Below are 13,873 nucleotides of genomic sequence, written 5' to 3' on the forward strand. Positions count from 1 at the left end.
AAAGGACAACACAGGAAAAAATACAAGGTGGGGTGGTGGTTTATTTTCTTGAGGTATAATAAGTTGATTTTTTACTTAATACCTAAAGTTATTACTGGATTTTCAGGAGGAGGATTTTGAAGTTGGCACTACTGCTTTGCTTAATAATTTTGGTGAAGATCTTGTCCTTTTTACATAGCTATGTATTTGGAAAAAGTACATCAGGGAAAGGAATAAGGTAGCCTACCAAAAACTGATGGGCCATGGAGACAAGAATCAACCCTCCTCCATCCCCTTCATTTTTTCCACAGTCAGCCTCTGGCTGGAGGACATGCCATTCATTCCAGGGACTTGTCACACCCCTCAAACTGGTAAGCTATGTAGCAGTAAGTCTGGTGTCACCTGTACACTGGCTGCCTCACTGGCAGTGCTGGTCTCATCCTTGGACACACATACTGCAAGATACGTGGTATGAACAAAAGGCTCACGAAAACCCCTTCTGTGTACAGAAGGCAGCCACAATGAGTGATCGCACATTTGCAGAACGTGAGCACAGCAGCCACTGATAGCTTCTAACTGGGCAGTGCATAGCTGTATACTTTGATCAGCTTCTGCTGTGAACACTCGCTGCAGTAGCCTGTCAAGTTAATGATTTCCCGTAACTCATTTTTTCAAAAATAGTAAACCAAGCCAACAGAGACATTAAAAAATAGTGGGCCAAAAGTCACAACAAAGAGCAGCAGCAAGATTAAGGCTGTAAGATGATGTTCAGCCACTTCAGTGAACAGAAAGCATGTTAAGACCCATTGGGATGTTTTTTTGCGGTGTTCACGTACAGCTGACAGCTGCTCGTGGTGCAAAGATCAAAGACTCGTAAAATGACTTTGGCTGGGCGCGACCTCTGTAAGTCTTCCAGTCTAACCTCCTGCTCACAGCAAAGGTAATTAAAAGCCTAGAGTTCAAGTTGCTCAAAGTCCTGTCCAGTTAAGTTTAAAGGCTGCAAATCACCTCTGGGGAACCTGTTGCAGTGCTTAATCATTTCTATTTTAATGCTTGTAAAAAAGCAACTAAGTTTAATGAGTTCTTCTAATGGTTCAGTATTAGTATGTGTCACATGCTGACAGCACTACTGAAGACACACTAGCAGTGATTGTCAGTCTTTCCCAAGAGTTACAGTTTTTCCAATAAAGGTGCAGAACCCTGCATACGTACATAATTTAATCACACGACAGGTCTGCTTTTCTTAGTTACCCTTCCCAGCCCACAGAAGTACCTTACAAATAAAACTGGGGGGGGAACCCTGCCCTGTAATGTAAGGATACAAGTAGTAGCAGTTGTTTCCAAGCAGAGTAACCTCTTGGGGAAAAAAAAAAAAAAAAATCAAAACATGCTGATACAATGCCTGTAGCTTCTTCACAAAGTCAGTCCGAAGACTTTCAGCCTGAAAGTCATACTGAACACAATTAGCTACTTTAAGATTTCTGTGGAAAAAAAACTATGGTGAATAGTTGTGTGCAATCCAAACCCTGTAAGAACAGATATCAGTGTTTCTGTTTTCTTTGCCTTACAGTAGATATCTGGAAAAGTTGTCCTGATCAATACTACAGCTGTTGAGAAGGTACCTTGGCAGGCATTTTTTAAGACCTACTATGGTGGAAATCCTTATAATGGCTAAATCAGGATACTGAAGCCTGATCAGGTGATGCTGGGTCCTCCTAGGTCACTCATTTCTTCTTTGATACAAGACCAGGAAGACAGCACACAGTTTGCTTCCAGGGTGACTATTCAAGAATAAAGGGCTGTTGCTATTCATTGACATTAAACCAGTGGTAAGTAATAGTCTCTCTCAGACAGCAGGGTTCAGGAACTGACACATGCTAACATCAAGTACCACTTCACTGTGGAAAATGCTTGGTGAGGTGTAACTCTAATCTTGACCACAAGATGCTTCAGTACCAAGTAACAGCCTAGCATTCTCTGAGTCATGGAAGAAGGTATGGAAACTCATTAAGACTCATGAATGAGAAAGACAAGAAGCACAAGTGAGAATGCAGGATAGCTCACTCTGTAAGAAATCAAGACTAATCCATAGAAAATTAGGCAATTATAACTCAGCGGATGACATTTCTTTCTCTAGATTACAAGTATTCTGCACAAAAAAACCCCAAACCACCAAAATGTCACACTGACCAATCACGCAGAAATATTGCTTGAAATCTGTGTATCTCAAAAAAGCTTGTTTAAGAAATTACACATTTAAATGTCAGTATTTCAATAAATTGTTATTCAAAGCAAACAAATTTGAGTTAGTGATAAGACCTTCCGGTTGTTCTGCAATTACTTTATCTTCAGTATCATAAATATATGGCGCTTCCAAAAACATTTCTGTAGTGCTCGACACAGCTATGCATTTTATCTCATCACCCTTAATATAGAAACATAAACAAAACCTGCTGCAGGGACCAGGCACTGGAACCTCCTCCCCTTCTCAAAGGAAGGCCTTTGGTGGCCTAAACTGGTCTGTGCCTGCTCTTTCTGGTGGTTTCATTTCCCTTCTGCACAGCGGTCCTGTTTCTAGAGAAAAAGTAGCTATTTTCTTGGCATTGACGATGTCTCCTGCCATGTGGGAACAGTGTGTTCCCTTCCTACTAGGAAGGGCTGATAACCCACTTCCAGGGTAAATGTTCTCATCACCACGCAATCCTACAGAAGGCATGCACTGCAGCCTCCTCCAACGGTGCTTTTAAATGAACTGAGTAAGCCTGCCACTATTCAGATGATCTCTAATTAGGCCACACAAACAACATGCAAGTATGCTTCCCTAACAATTTCCACATTATAAGAAGCTCAGGCATTTGCTACAGTAGACAAAAAAATATTTCCTAGCACTTTCACAGAAAGTTAGAAAACTTGAGTTCAATCAGGTTCAGAATCCTACAATATTTATTAGCCCTGGACAGTATAATTCAGCCCTAAGCAATGCTGGGTGTGACAGTTTAGATGCAATTCAGGCATAACGGAAAAAAATATGAACACAAATCCACACTTTCATCAGATTTTCATGGTCTCTAAGTATTCACAAGTGTCAGTTTGTACGTACTTACTTTTGCAGGTTTGAATGGGAAGGGACAGAGGTAGGAAGAAACAGTACACGGAGAGAGAAAAGACTAGTGCCATTAAAGGCAGACTGCTTTCGCTTCCTGCCGACACCTTCATCTGAAGGACCACAAGGATTATGGCTCCAGATGACAGAAGTACATTAGATGCATCCAACTACCTTTTTAACCTTTTTCCCTTTAAGAACAGTGGGCCACGCTATTTATGGTTACTTCATCTTCTACAAGAAAAAAGTGTGTGATGATACTGTCTTGACAGTACACATACACTTTTCTGGAGACAGAAATACTTTTCAAGAACTCCACAATATTTTGACTATGAAATTAGATTTTATTAAGTTAGATTTTGCAACTCTCAGACTGGCTTATAATTTATGTCTTTGTACCAGCTTGCCTCCAGAATCTTCACAAATGAGTCCAACATGTGACAGTGTTTATCCACTGGGGATTTGGACATTTCTTTATTTGCAGTTTGGGTAAACTGTGATTACTTCAATATTTAAAGCTATTACAGCTGTTAAAGATATATTTAACAAATTACTAATAATCTTATCTTTAAAGACAATTGTGTATTGCAAAAAAAATTACATTCAGATGCTACAGGCAGGATTTTAAACTAGTTTCCCACAGAAATAAGAAATACAGAACTTCAAAAGTTTTCTGACAGATTTCAAAAAGTTAAGCAGCTGGAAACAATCTTCTAATTTTAATGCCATTTACAGGACATTATTTTGAGAAGACAGACCGATTGCTCCACAGACAGGAAAACTAAAGCAAGATTTGACAGAACTGATAAGAGCCTTCTGTAAATACCCAATCACATGAGAAAAGCTTTACTTGGTACAAACTGAAAAATTACTCAACTGAAGACACTGACACCTTACTAGTTCTACTACTTGTGAAATTATTTGCTACAATCGCTAACAGTGTTCAATTTTAAGCTTAAAGCTTGCTTTTAGTTTTTTTATTTCTCATGATGACCTACTGATTTAAAAAAGCACTATGCATAGATGCTAAGAAGTTACTGGGGTTCTCTACCTATACTCAAAGACAGGCTATGTGAAAAATAAAGCCACTGCATAAGAGATACTGTCTTTTTATTATTTGAAGGCAAGAAGGAAGAGACGAAATTTTTCTGAAATAGCTAAAAAGCCAGTAATTTCTGAAACAAAGATCTTAATCTATGTTAAAAGACAGTTCCACATAACATATAGCCCAAAACATTTAAGGGATCAAGAGACCAGAACCAATTAAAAAAGTTCATACCCAAGAACAGATTCCCAGCCTTGTTCTGATCTGTACACAAATCAGTGGCAGTATCTTCACTGAAGACCATTTACTTATGTGGAGAATATACCAGTGATCACCAAGTGACATTGTAACAAAAAAAAGGGATAGCCGTTTAAGAAATCTAACTATAAAAGTGCTTGTCCAGACTTAAATCTGCAGTCGTCTAGCTAAGCGATCCTTTACACCTAAACCTCGGTCAGCCAGTTACAGATAGCTCATATTTTTCTAGGTGTCTTCAGATACAAGTTCATTTACATTTCCAGTACCTCCCAGAGCCCTCCAGTTCAGCTAGAGCTGGCCAACTTCTTTTCAAACACTCATTGCTCAACTATAGATCACAGAAGACCAACAGGATGTGGGTAAACAGCATAGCATACAAACCCAAATCCAACAGCACGCGATTAGTTAAAAGAGACATGCTTTTTTATCAGACACAGAAAAAAGGTATTTTTAACTCTTACAACCACAGTCCAGCCAACACATGCAAGACTTCAGTCTTCCAGAGATATGACATAACCATAGCCACAAGGATGCTCCAGATTGTAATATTCCAAGCTATCTCAGTTAAGCAGATCATTTACCAAATGACATACACAACCTGCGGTTTCCATCGATGAGCAAGCTGAGCACTGCCACTTCCTGTTTACCTACGCAGCATCATGAGTAGCTCGCTCGGCTGCATCTCACCGCTTAACGCTGCTGAAATCTTGGCTGTCCAGAAAGCAGCAGACACATGACAAAACGCAGTTATTTGTTCTGTTGTTAAAGTTACACATTTAGTTACTTGCACAGGCCATCCACAGATTTGTCATTGTCCTACTGCCATGGAGCAAAAATTCTCACTACAGAAGGACAGACTGTCTTGCCATTTCACTCCCACCAGCCTCCCAAGACACTCAGGATAAAGACTTCCTTTTCAAAGCTCAGGGAATTTTTAGATGAAATGTTAAAGCCTAACTTTCGATTTTGAGCCATTTTAAATTAATCAAGACTCCCAAGACTAGGATGATCCTTACACAAATAAAGTACTGTACAGATATGTAGATTAACTGATTCTTAAAACTATGTTTCGTGGTTAGACACAGAAATTACAGATTGGTGTTTCAAGCCATACAGATTCAAGGCAAGAATCATTAGTTTTACAGCAACCCATGGGATAAAATTTGAGGTTGAATCTGTTGTCCTGTTCCACTGCCTATTCAGCTGTAAGGGAAACCAGCTCCTTCGACTCAGCATTGTCTTGTCTTCTTCTGGCAACCCACTGCCGTCATGCACTGAAGTCCTCTTCCTTCAGCCTTCACCAACCACTCCATTTTCTATGCAATAATGTTTTTCCAGATGCCACATACTAGTTCCATATTTAATACAGTTCTTAGAAGCTGACCCTCTGACCCACTCTGAACATATGACAGTGGTTTGAGAAAATATTTTAGAACTCAGACCCTTATCCATGTTTTGAGGGTTTTGTTTCCCTTTTTTTTTTTTTTCCCCAAGAGTTAGATCCATCATAGTTCTTTCTAGGCCTGCTTCATGATATATATATCGCCACATTCACCAATAAAAATCTTCAAAACAACAGTTAGATTGATTAAAGAAAGGGCATTAAGCATAAGCCTCAGGAATTCCCGAATTATCCCAGCTCTGGAACACTCATTAATGAGCCCTTGAAAATGCCATTTAGCATCTACTGGAACTCTCAGGTCCATATTAAATAAAAAATAAATACATACATAGATAAAAATATTTGCTTTGCAGAGGTTAGCCTTAGGTGAACTTTATGATCTTCATAAGATCACACTTGAGGACAGAAAATAAGTAATTTTGAATTCAGATACTTAGAAAACACTGAAATAAAACAGCTTCAATTGTTTTAAAAGAAAAAATTCTTTTATAACAAAACAGTAACTTCATGCCAACATAAAACAAAGAACCCTCTTCAAAACATTAACAAATTTGAGAAAAGGCTATTAAAAGTAAAACCTCTTTGAACAGTAGCCAGCAACTGGTCTCACAATCATGCACACAACTTGTGTCCTGTCCTGTAAAGCAGACTCAATCCACTTACATAAAGGTACTTAGAGATGTGACCCCCCCCTCACACTTTCACTGTGCCACAACTCAAAACATTTTAATTCCTCCTGCAGCAGTTCATGTTTCAACAGAACAGTTATGATAATTCAAGCCATATAAGGAAACTCGTAACTGTACGTAAGAATTATTTTTTTATACTAACAACTAAGTCTACTATGAACAAAGTTACTCCCAGTTATAAGTCTTAAAAAGCAGCCATACTATGAGGAAAAATAGCATGAAGATGTAGTGGTTATATGATCCCTGGCCACATTCAAAGCTCATTCCAGGGATACAATGTAAAAAGCTCTTTCAGTGTAGGAGATGTACCTAACAATGAAAGCATCAGCTGAATACTTGCAAGACTGCTATTTGTCATTTAGTTCTAGCAACAGTCTGTTGCATGTTTGCATTTATTTCTTCCCCATGCCTCAGTTTCCTCATCTATAACATGGAGATACAGATATCTACCTCTGTAGAGTGCCTTGAGAATTACTGATGAAGGAAAAAAAAAAAAAGTGAAAAAAGTATTGTACTGCCACAGACAGAAATCTGTTATTTTGGGGGTGGGGTGTCTGTGTGTATGTCTACATTATCTTCTCTGCTAATAGCAAAGGTTAAGACAGCTTAATTACTACATCACTAGTGTTAGTTTTCTTCCCAGTGCAAGAACATTAATTAATACCCAATAGGCCTGGTCACTGTTGACTGTTTTAGATAAGGAAATGGAGATATTTTCTACTATGAGGGATGCCCCTTGAGGAAAGTGACATTCACAACAGTTACAATTGCCACTACCTGCATGGGCTCCTTGTTTGTAGGTCCAGAGCACTGCATTTACCGATGCACAATGGAGGCCAAAAGCCACTGAAATTCACCTGTGTGTAAACATACTTCAGCATTATGGAAGCAGTGCTGCAGGACAGTGGTTCGAGCTTATGCCTGAGATATGCAACGTAAGTCTCCTATTTCTGTTAGGCAAACCACAGCTGTAAATTTTCCGTAACAAACTTACTAATGCTTTTGTAAGTCAACATCACTTTTTCCACAGCATATTTAACACTTGATTCTTAAGATGGAAGAATACACAGCACAAGGTATATGACCCAGAACAAGGGCAAAAGGAAAATTATTTTTATGAAACAAAAGTAATTTCCCACCTACCTGTCATTTCTCAGTGGTCTCTTCCATAATAACCCCGACCCCTGAGCAACAAAACCCCCTAAAGTCTTAGTACCTAAGGATTGAGAAAATCATGACATCATGCACCAAAAAAACCCCAAACCTAAGCAAATTCTGATGTTGGCAATACCAGAGGAATCAGATAATCACCTGACAAAAGTAGTTTTGAAAACTAGGTATTCTATCCTAGTCCTGATACAGCCCTTCAATAAGGGCAATCATTACTCCATCTAAGTTATTTTATTAAGGATTGAGGCTACATAATAAAAAATGCCATGGATGTTTTAGTTTAGGCCAGGGGTCCTCAAACTTTTTAACCAGGGGGCCGGCGCACAGATGAAGCGGCAGGCAGCCATCTGCGGCTGCTTGGTTCCCCCCCAACCCCCGGCGGGGGGGTCTGTAAATACCAGGGGCCAGACTGAGGACCCTGGGGGGCCATATCCGGCCCACAGGCCGTAGTTTGCGGACCCCTGGTTTAGCATCTGGCACTACTACTTATGCAGCTCAGAAACTGCATTAAGAGCTTGCCCTCAGTGATGTCCTATAGCAGGAGCTCTGCAGCTCAAGATTGGTGTTTAAATTCTCAGGCCAGGTATTACAAACCCTTGACTTCTACTACGTAAGAAAATCTCCCCTGTACAGTTTGTGTTTCTGTTACACTCTCCCCATGGATTATCTAAATTAACAGTACAAGGTAATATTTGAGTGTAGTTTACTAACAAAAACAAAAAAAAGCTTAAGAAAAGGAATTGATGAGTTTGCAATACTCAAGTTTTCAAGGGGAAAAAAGAAATGGATACAAGTGACCTCTGCCGAGCTAGGACTTCAAAGATGAAGAACAATTTTAAAACTCTGATATAAAACTCGGTTGACAATTTCCTTTCTGAACTTACTACCCACTACTGGCAAATAAATGCAAAGGGCTGAATTGGAAAGCTCCTGCCCTAAAGTCAAAATCCTTCCTCTAACTTCTTAAGGTGCCAGAATGCTACTTATCACAAGACTGCCTGCTCTGCTGGGCACAACCAGAACATCAAACACTGCAAATAACCTACTCATTTACAGTTAAAGTGTTTATTTGTACAACTAAAACGTTGTAGAAAGCAAGCAGCAGGATATATTTTTCCACTGCACTCAATACTTCAGTGTCCATGTCCAGTCACCAGTTTCCAGTTAAATCACACAATACTTATTTTTTCCTTCAGTGTAGAGCTGGTCATACAACATATAGCAGTTCCAAGGGGCAACCATCAGCAGAATTGAGGAACAGAGGCAGTGATACTGTTCTCAATCTTTTATTCTTGAATAGTCATACATTTGGATGGGTCAGAACAAACGCTTCCCCACAAAAAAAAAGATAATTAGCTCTACAGTACTGCTGTGTTCCGTTCATAACTTGTGAACACTGCTCAGCACCAATAACAGATATGCTACATGAAAAGTTAAAAGTACCAGCCTGAATTTACATACAGGTCATATAAAACAAGATGTCACTCTACTTACAATAGTACTGAAACAGCACTGGATCTCCCGCGAGAAAAAGCCAAAAATAAAGAAAATCAGTATTAGATCAAGACAATAGTTTAGAATCCACAAAGTCACACAAATATAATTTTAGTATGAACATAGTAGTTTAAAATATTTTAAAAACCTTTTGGGCAGAAAAATTTGTTTCAAATAACATTTAGAAGAAACACTAAGTATGAAACTGACTTTTACTCTTTTTGTTGAGTATTGTCTGAATTAATGAAATACAGCAAGTTGAGCCAAAATAGTAACTTTAATGAAAGAGATCTTACGATAGGTTTGCTTTTGATCCCAGTGAAAATGAAATACCAGAAACAATCTGTATTGCACTGGCAGTCCAATCATCCAGTATCATTAGCCTAATCAAGCATCAGATTTGAAGCATGACACGCTTTAGTTTCTGAACTACTTTTCTGCAAATCTCTGAGTCTGTTCTGGAGAGACGAGGCTAACAAGCTGAACGTCACTGGTTCTTGCTGCTTGGGAATACTGGCAACAGCCTCACCATCAGGTCAAGTGTTTCTCACTTTTCTGAAAACATCCACTTATGCAATAATAAATCAGAGTGCTTTTATGAAGTATAAAGATAACAGGTATATTGTTACACCATATTAACAGAATAAAAATGTTCATTAATACCAGTTGTAACCATTAAACAGAAAAAAAGGTTATTAATGACATACGGATTAATTTTTTCAGGTGTGTAACACCTTTCAAAATGAGATATTCCTGCAGAAGGGCACTGATGTAACTTAAAGCCCAACAACTGAAAGAAGGTACCCTTGTCAAAGCAGACACTGTGTTTCCAGATTTTGCATGGATATTTCCTTCCTTTGTGATCAACTAACTACACGAATTGCTCTAAGCACCTGAACAGCCTCAATCTGTGAGCATAGTAACACAGAAAGCTCTTGATGTTGAGTATATGAAGGACAGTATCAGTCCCAGGAGGATAGAGTTTAGAGAAAACAAGCCCATTACCCAGTTAAGATAGAGTCCAAAAAAACCCTACATCCTACTCAAAAGACTTTATATGAGTACAGAAATAGGGTATCTCTTCCAGTCTCCTAGAAGAAATAATCACAGGAGTGGGACCTACATAATAGCAATGTATTAATAGGTTGCTAGAGGTTCAGTATGGTAGATTTTATGAACATGAGAATAAAGTCTGTATAACTGGGCCCTCAAAAGACCTGGGAATTAAATCGCTTGCCAGGAACTTCAACACTGGTACAAACACTGATGATCTTCCTACAGGAAGATGCCAATAAGGGTGTGGCAGTAACACAGCCAGACCTTCAGGAATGCAGGGGGTGGGGGGGGTGGGAAGGTGGGGTGGGGGTGTGTGGAATCTTGATTTTTCGGTGGTCCAGAATCCATTCCTGGACACATGGACTATTTACAGAAGATGAAGCAGACTTCCCAAATAAATTGAAAGGCTAGCCAACTTCACCGATGAAAGTGTCCTGTAGAACATCTGTTACTCAAAAGTGCACTTTCAGAAGAAGGCTCCTGCCATCCATTATGTGGTATGCAATAAAATACAAAAAAAACTTGAGAGTTTTTTATCAGCTGGTATGGAACAAAGATCTCTAAATCTGCCAATTCCCATGTAAAAGATTCAGTTCTGCGACAAACACTACAGCCCTCTGAGAAATCCCAGAGTCAAAGTGACATGTCAGTCACCTCACTTGAGGACCAGGTTACTGAGAAAGCAAGGCACCATGGTGCACTTGAAGCGCCCAAAGCAGGTGAAGTGAAAGAACAGCCTCGACTATGCATGGGAGACATCCTTATTTACATCTGGTTTGTTTATTTGGAATAAGCCAATTATGTAATACCCTTTGCTAATTCAGACTAGCATCACAGCAATATTGTCTGTACACAGTGACCTTGGAGGAGTTATTTCCAGTGATACGGATATTGACAGTGCGTCATTCCATTGCTGGAGCAATTATCACAGCCAGAATTGACATGCAAGTCACCACCCTGAAATTAAGACTAAAAGCACTCAGCTTCTAAATCCATGATAGATTGTTACACCTCCTTTCTGCTCTGAAGCAAAAGCTCTCTGTTGTGGGAGAACTGCTTGTACAGCATCAAGTCCTCACCAGGGGCCCAGATCCTGCCAGTGCTGACTTATAAAAGCACTCATTGGAAAAATAAAACATATGGTTTGAGGGGTAAGAGATCGTCACAGGCCACTAGAGAGAAAAAAAATATAAAAACTTCAGTTAAGTGTCTACAGAACCCAGGCATCTAAACACTATTAAGCAGATCTAGTAGATGTAGAAGACCAAACTGAAAAAGCTCCTGAGCTCATACCTTTACTCCCAGACAGAAACAATGATTAAGGTGAGACACCAGAACAGATAGAGTATGTGATGATTAATTATGCTACTTCATGTCCTAGAACTGTCTCTGGAGCTCAAGTGGGAAACAAATTGTTGTGTCTGAACTGACAGAAAACTGCTAAAATGCTCCAAAATGCAGCTGCAAGGAAGATTCCAAGATACCTCAGCACATCCCTGGAGTCTCTGAAGATGCACAGAACCTTTACTATTTACATATTAGTCAAAAAAGAAAGCTCTAGACAGGACTTCATTGGCTTGGTAGGTCAGTGCTCTATAATCAAGAAGTACAGTAAGTAAAATGCAGCTGCCCTTAAGGTCACTCCTGCTGTACCTAATGGAGTCTACAGAAGCACAGCTACTAGTTAGCCAGATCTCCTTACCATAAGGCAAAATATTTTTTTTTTTCTCCTGAAATCAGAGAACAGGATCAGGAACCTTATAAGCTTGTGTTCACAATATCAGTATCAGATGCACTTGATAATTTGTCCACTGCAGTAGGTTATGTGCACAGGTATACTTTCTTCTGCTGGAAACTTCTAGTCACCTGCATTTTCTCAGGTTTCCAAAAACAATTTGTAGGAGCAGAGAAACAAGATTGAATTTTGTTGCTGGCAGGAAAACCAGTTTTGGCTCTGTCTAGAAGTTAAAGAGGACAGTTATGAGAACAGCAGCAGAGCTGACTGTTATTCTGTGATGCACATGCTACTGACAATGCTTGAACAGGTAACTCACTCCCATCTCCCCATCCCCAGCATTACAGTTGCCTTTGTCTCCCGGTGGCTTTCATTAGTTGTGCAAATATTAGTAACTAGGACCAGGGGTACCTTCTGGATCTGATGGGAAGCGTTACAGCAGAATGCACATCTGCACCAAGGAACTCTCGTTCCAACACAACACAAACAGGGTAAGGATGGCCCTACCCATACCATCTATTAGGAACTGTGTTTACACCATTCTGTTCCCAAAACGATGCTCATTGACTTGAGTGAGCACTAAGCTAGCGTTACCTGTATCTGTACCAGTATGTATGCAACAAACTAAACACCATGGGCAGTCACAGAAAAATGCCTGAGTTCATTCTACTGTCCTACTTCAGTCTGTTAGCATCAATACATTGGCACAGATGGCTGACAGACCAGAGGTGAAAGGACAAGATGCATCCTTCTGCCACTGAGCTACAATGTACCCTGGGTGGGCATTTCACATATTGTCCCTGATAACCAGAACTAACAGGTTCAGAAAGGTATGGTCCAAACAGGTATGGTCGGTGTGAGGGATGGACCCCTTGGTTACACAGTGCGAAGCCTGAAGCAGCAGCAGGAACACTTGTTCAATAAGCAACACACATCTAAACAATACGTGCAAATGCACACAGTATGGGGAAATAAACAGGAGTTAGAGATGCGCACACGCCTGGCAGGCTACGATTTGACTGGAATCACAGAGACATTGTGGGATAGCTCCAATGACTGGAGTGCTGGAATGGAAGGATACAAGCCCTTTAGGAAGAACAGGCAGTGAAAAAGGAGCGTTGCCCTGTATGTCAGCAGCCAGCTGGAGTGCATGGAACTCTTCCTGGGGACAGATGAGGAGCTGACCAAGAGCTTATGAGTCAGGATTAAAGGCAGGGCAGGGACAGGTGACATTACAGTGGGGGTCTGCTACAGGCTGTCTGACCTGGAAGACTGAGCAGATTATTCCCTTTATAGACAGATAGGAGCAGCCTCACATTCACAAGCCCTGGTCTTCAAGGGGGACTGCAGACACCTTGATATCAGTTGGAGGGACAACACAGCAGGCCAAAGGCAATCCACAAGGTTCCTGAAATGTGCTGAAGACAACTTCCTTCTCCAAGTGACAAAGAAACTTAACAAGGAGAGATGCCATGCTGGACCTTGTCCTCACCAACATGGAGGGGCTGGTGCAGAATGTGAAGCTTAAGAGTAGCCTTGGCTGCAGTGACCACAAAATGATGGAGTTCCAAGATCCTTAGGGCAGCAAGGAGGGTGCACAGCAAGCTCACTGCCATGGGCTTCAGGAGTGCAGACTTTGGCCTCTTCAGGGACTTGCTCTGTAGAGTACCATGAGATAAAGCCCTGGAGAAAAGAGACGTCCAAGAAAACTGGTTGATATTCAAGGATCACCTGCTCCAAGCTCAGGAGTGATGCATCCCAACAAAGAGGAAGGCAGGCAAAAAACCCAGGAGGCCTGCATGGGTGGACAAGGAGCTCCTGGACAAACTCAAACACAAAAAGGAAGCCTACAGCAGGTGGAATCAAGGACAGGTGGCCTGGGAGGAATATAGAGGAATTGTCTGAGCAGCTGGTGATCAAGTTATGAAAGCTAAAGCCCTGA

At 40.4% G+C, this 13,873-nt stretch overlaps 1 protein-coding gene across 4 annotated transcripts in view; it reads right to left on the reverse strand.

The window, feature by feature from the left end:
• Positions 1-13,873, reverse strand: part of WASL (WASP like actin nucleation promoting factor) — a 58,322-nt gene that overhangs the window by 31,918 nt on the left and 12,531 nt on the right. The window contains exon 1 of one of the 4 annotated variants that reach the window (XM_040594911.1): positions 2,430-2,550. The exons of the other annotated variants lie outside the window; for them this stretch is intronic. The gene's annotated coding sequence lies outside the window, so the exon portion shown is untranslated. Of the gene's footprint in view, positions 1-2,429; positions 2,551-13,873 lie in introns of those variants that run through there. 4 annotated transcript variants of the gene reach the window in all.

The sequence above is a fragment of the Falco naumanni genome, chromosome 5, assembly GCF_017639655.2.
Source record: "Falco naumanni isolate bFalNau1 chromosome 5, bFalNau1.pat, whole genome shotgun sequence".
Taxonomy (NCBI): domain Eukaryota; kingdom Metazoa; phylum Chordata; class Aves; order Falconiformes; family Falconidae; genus Falco; species Falco naumanni.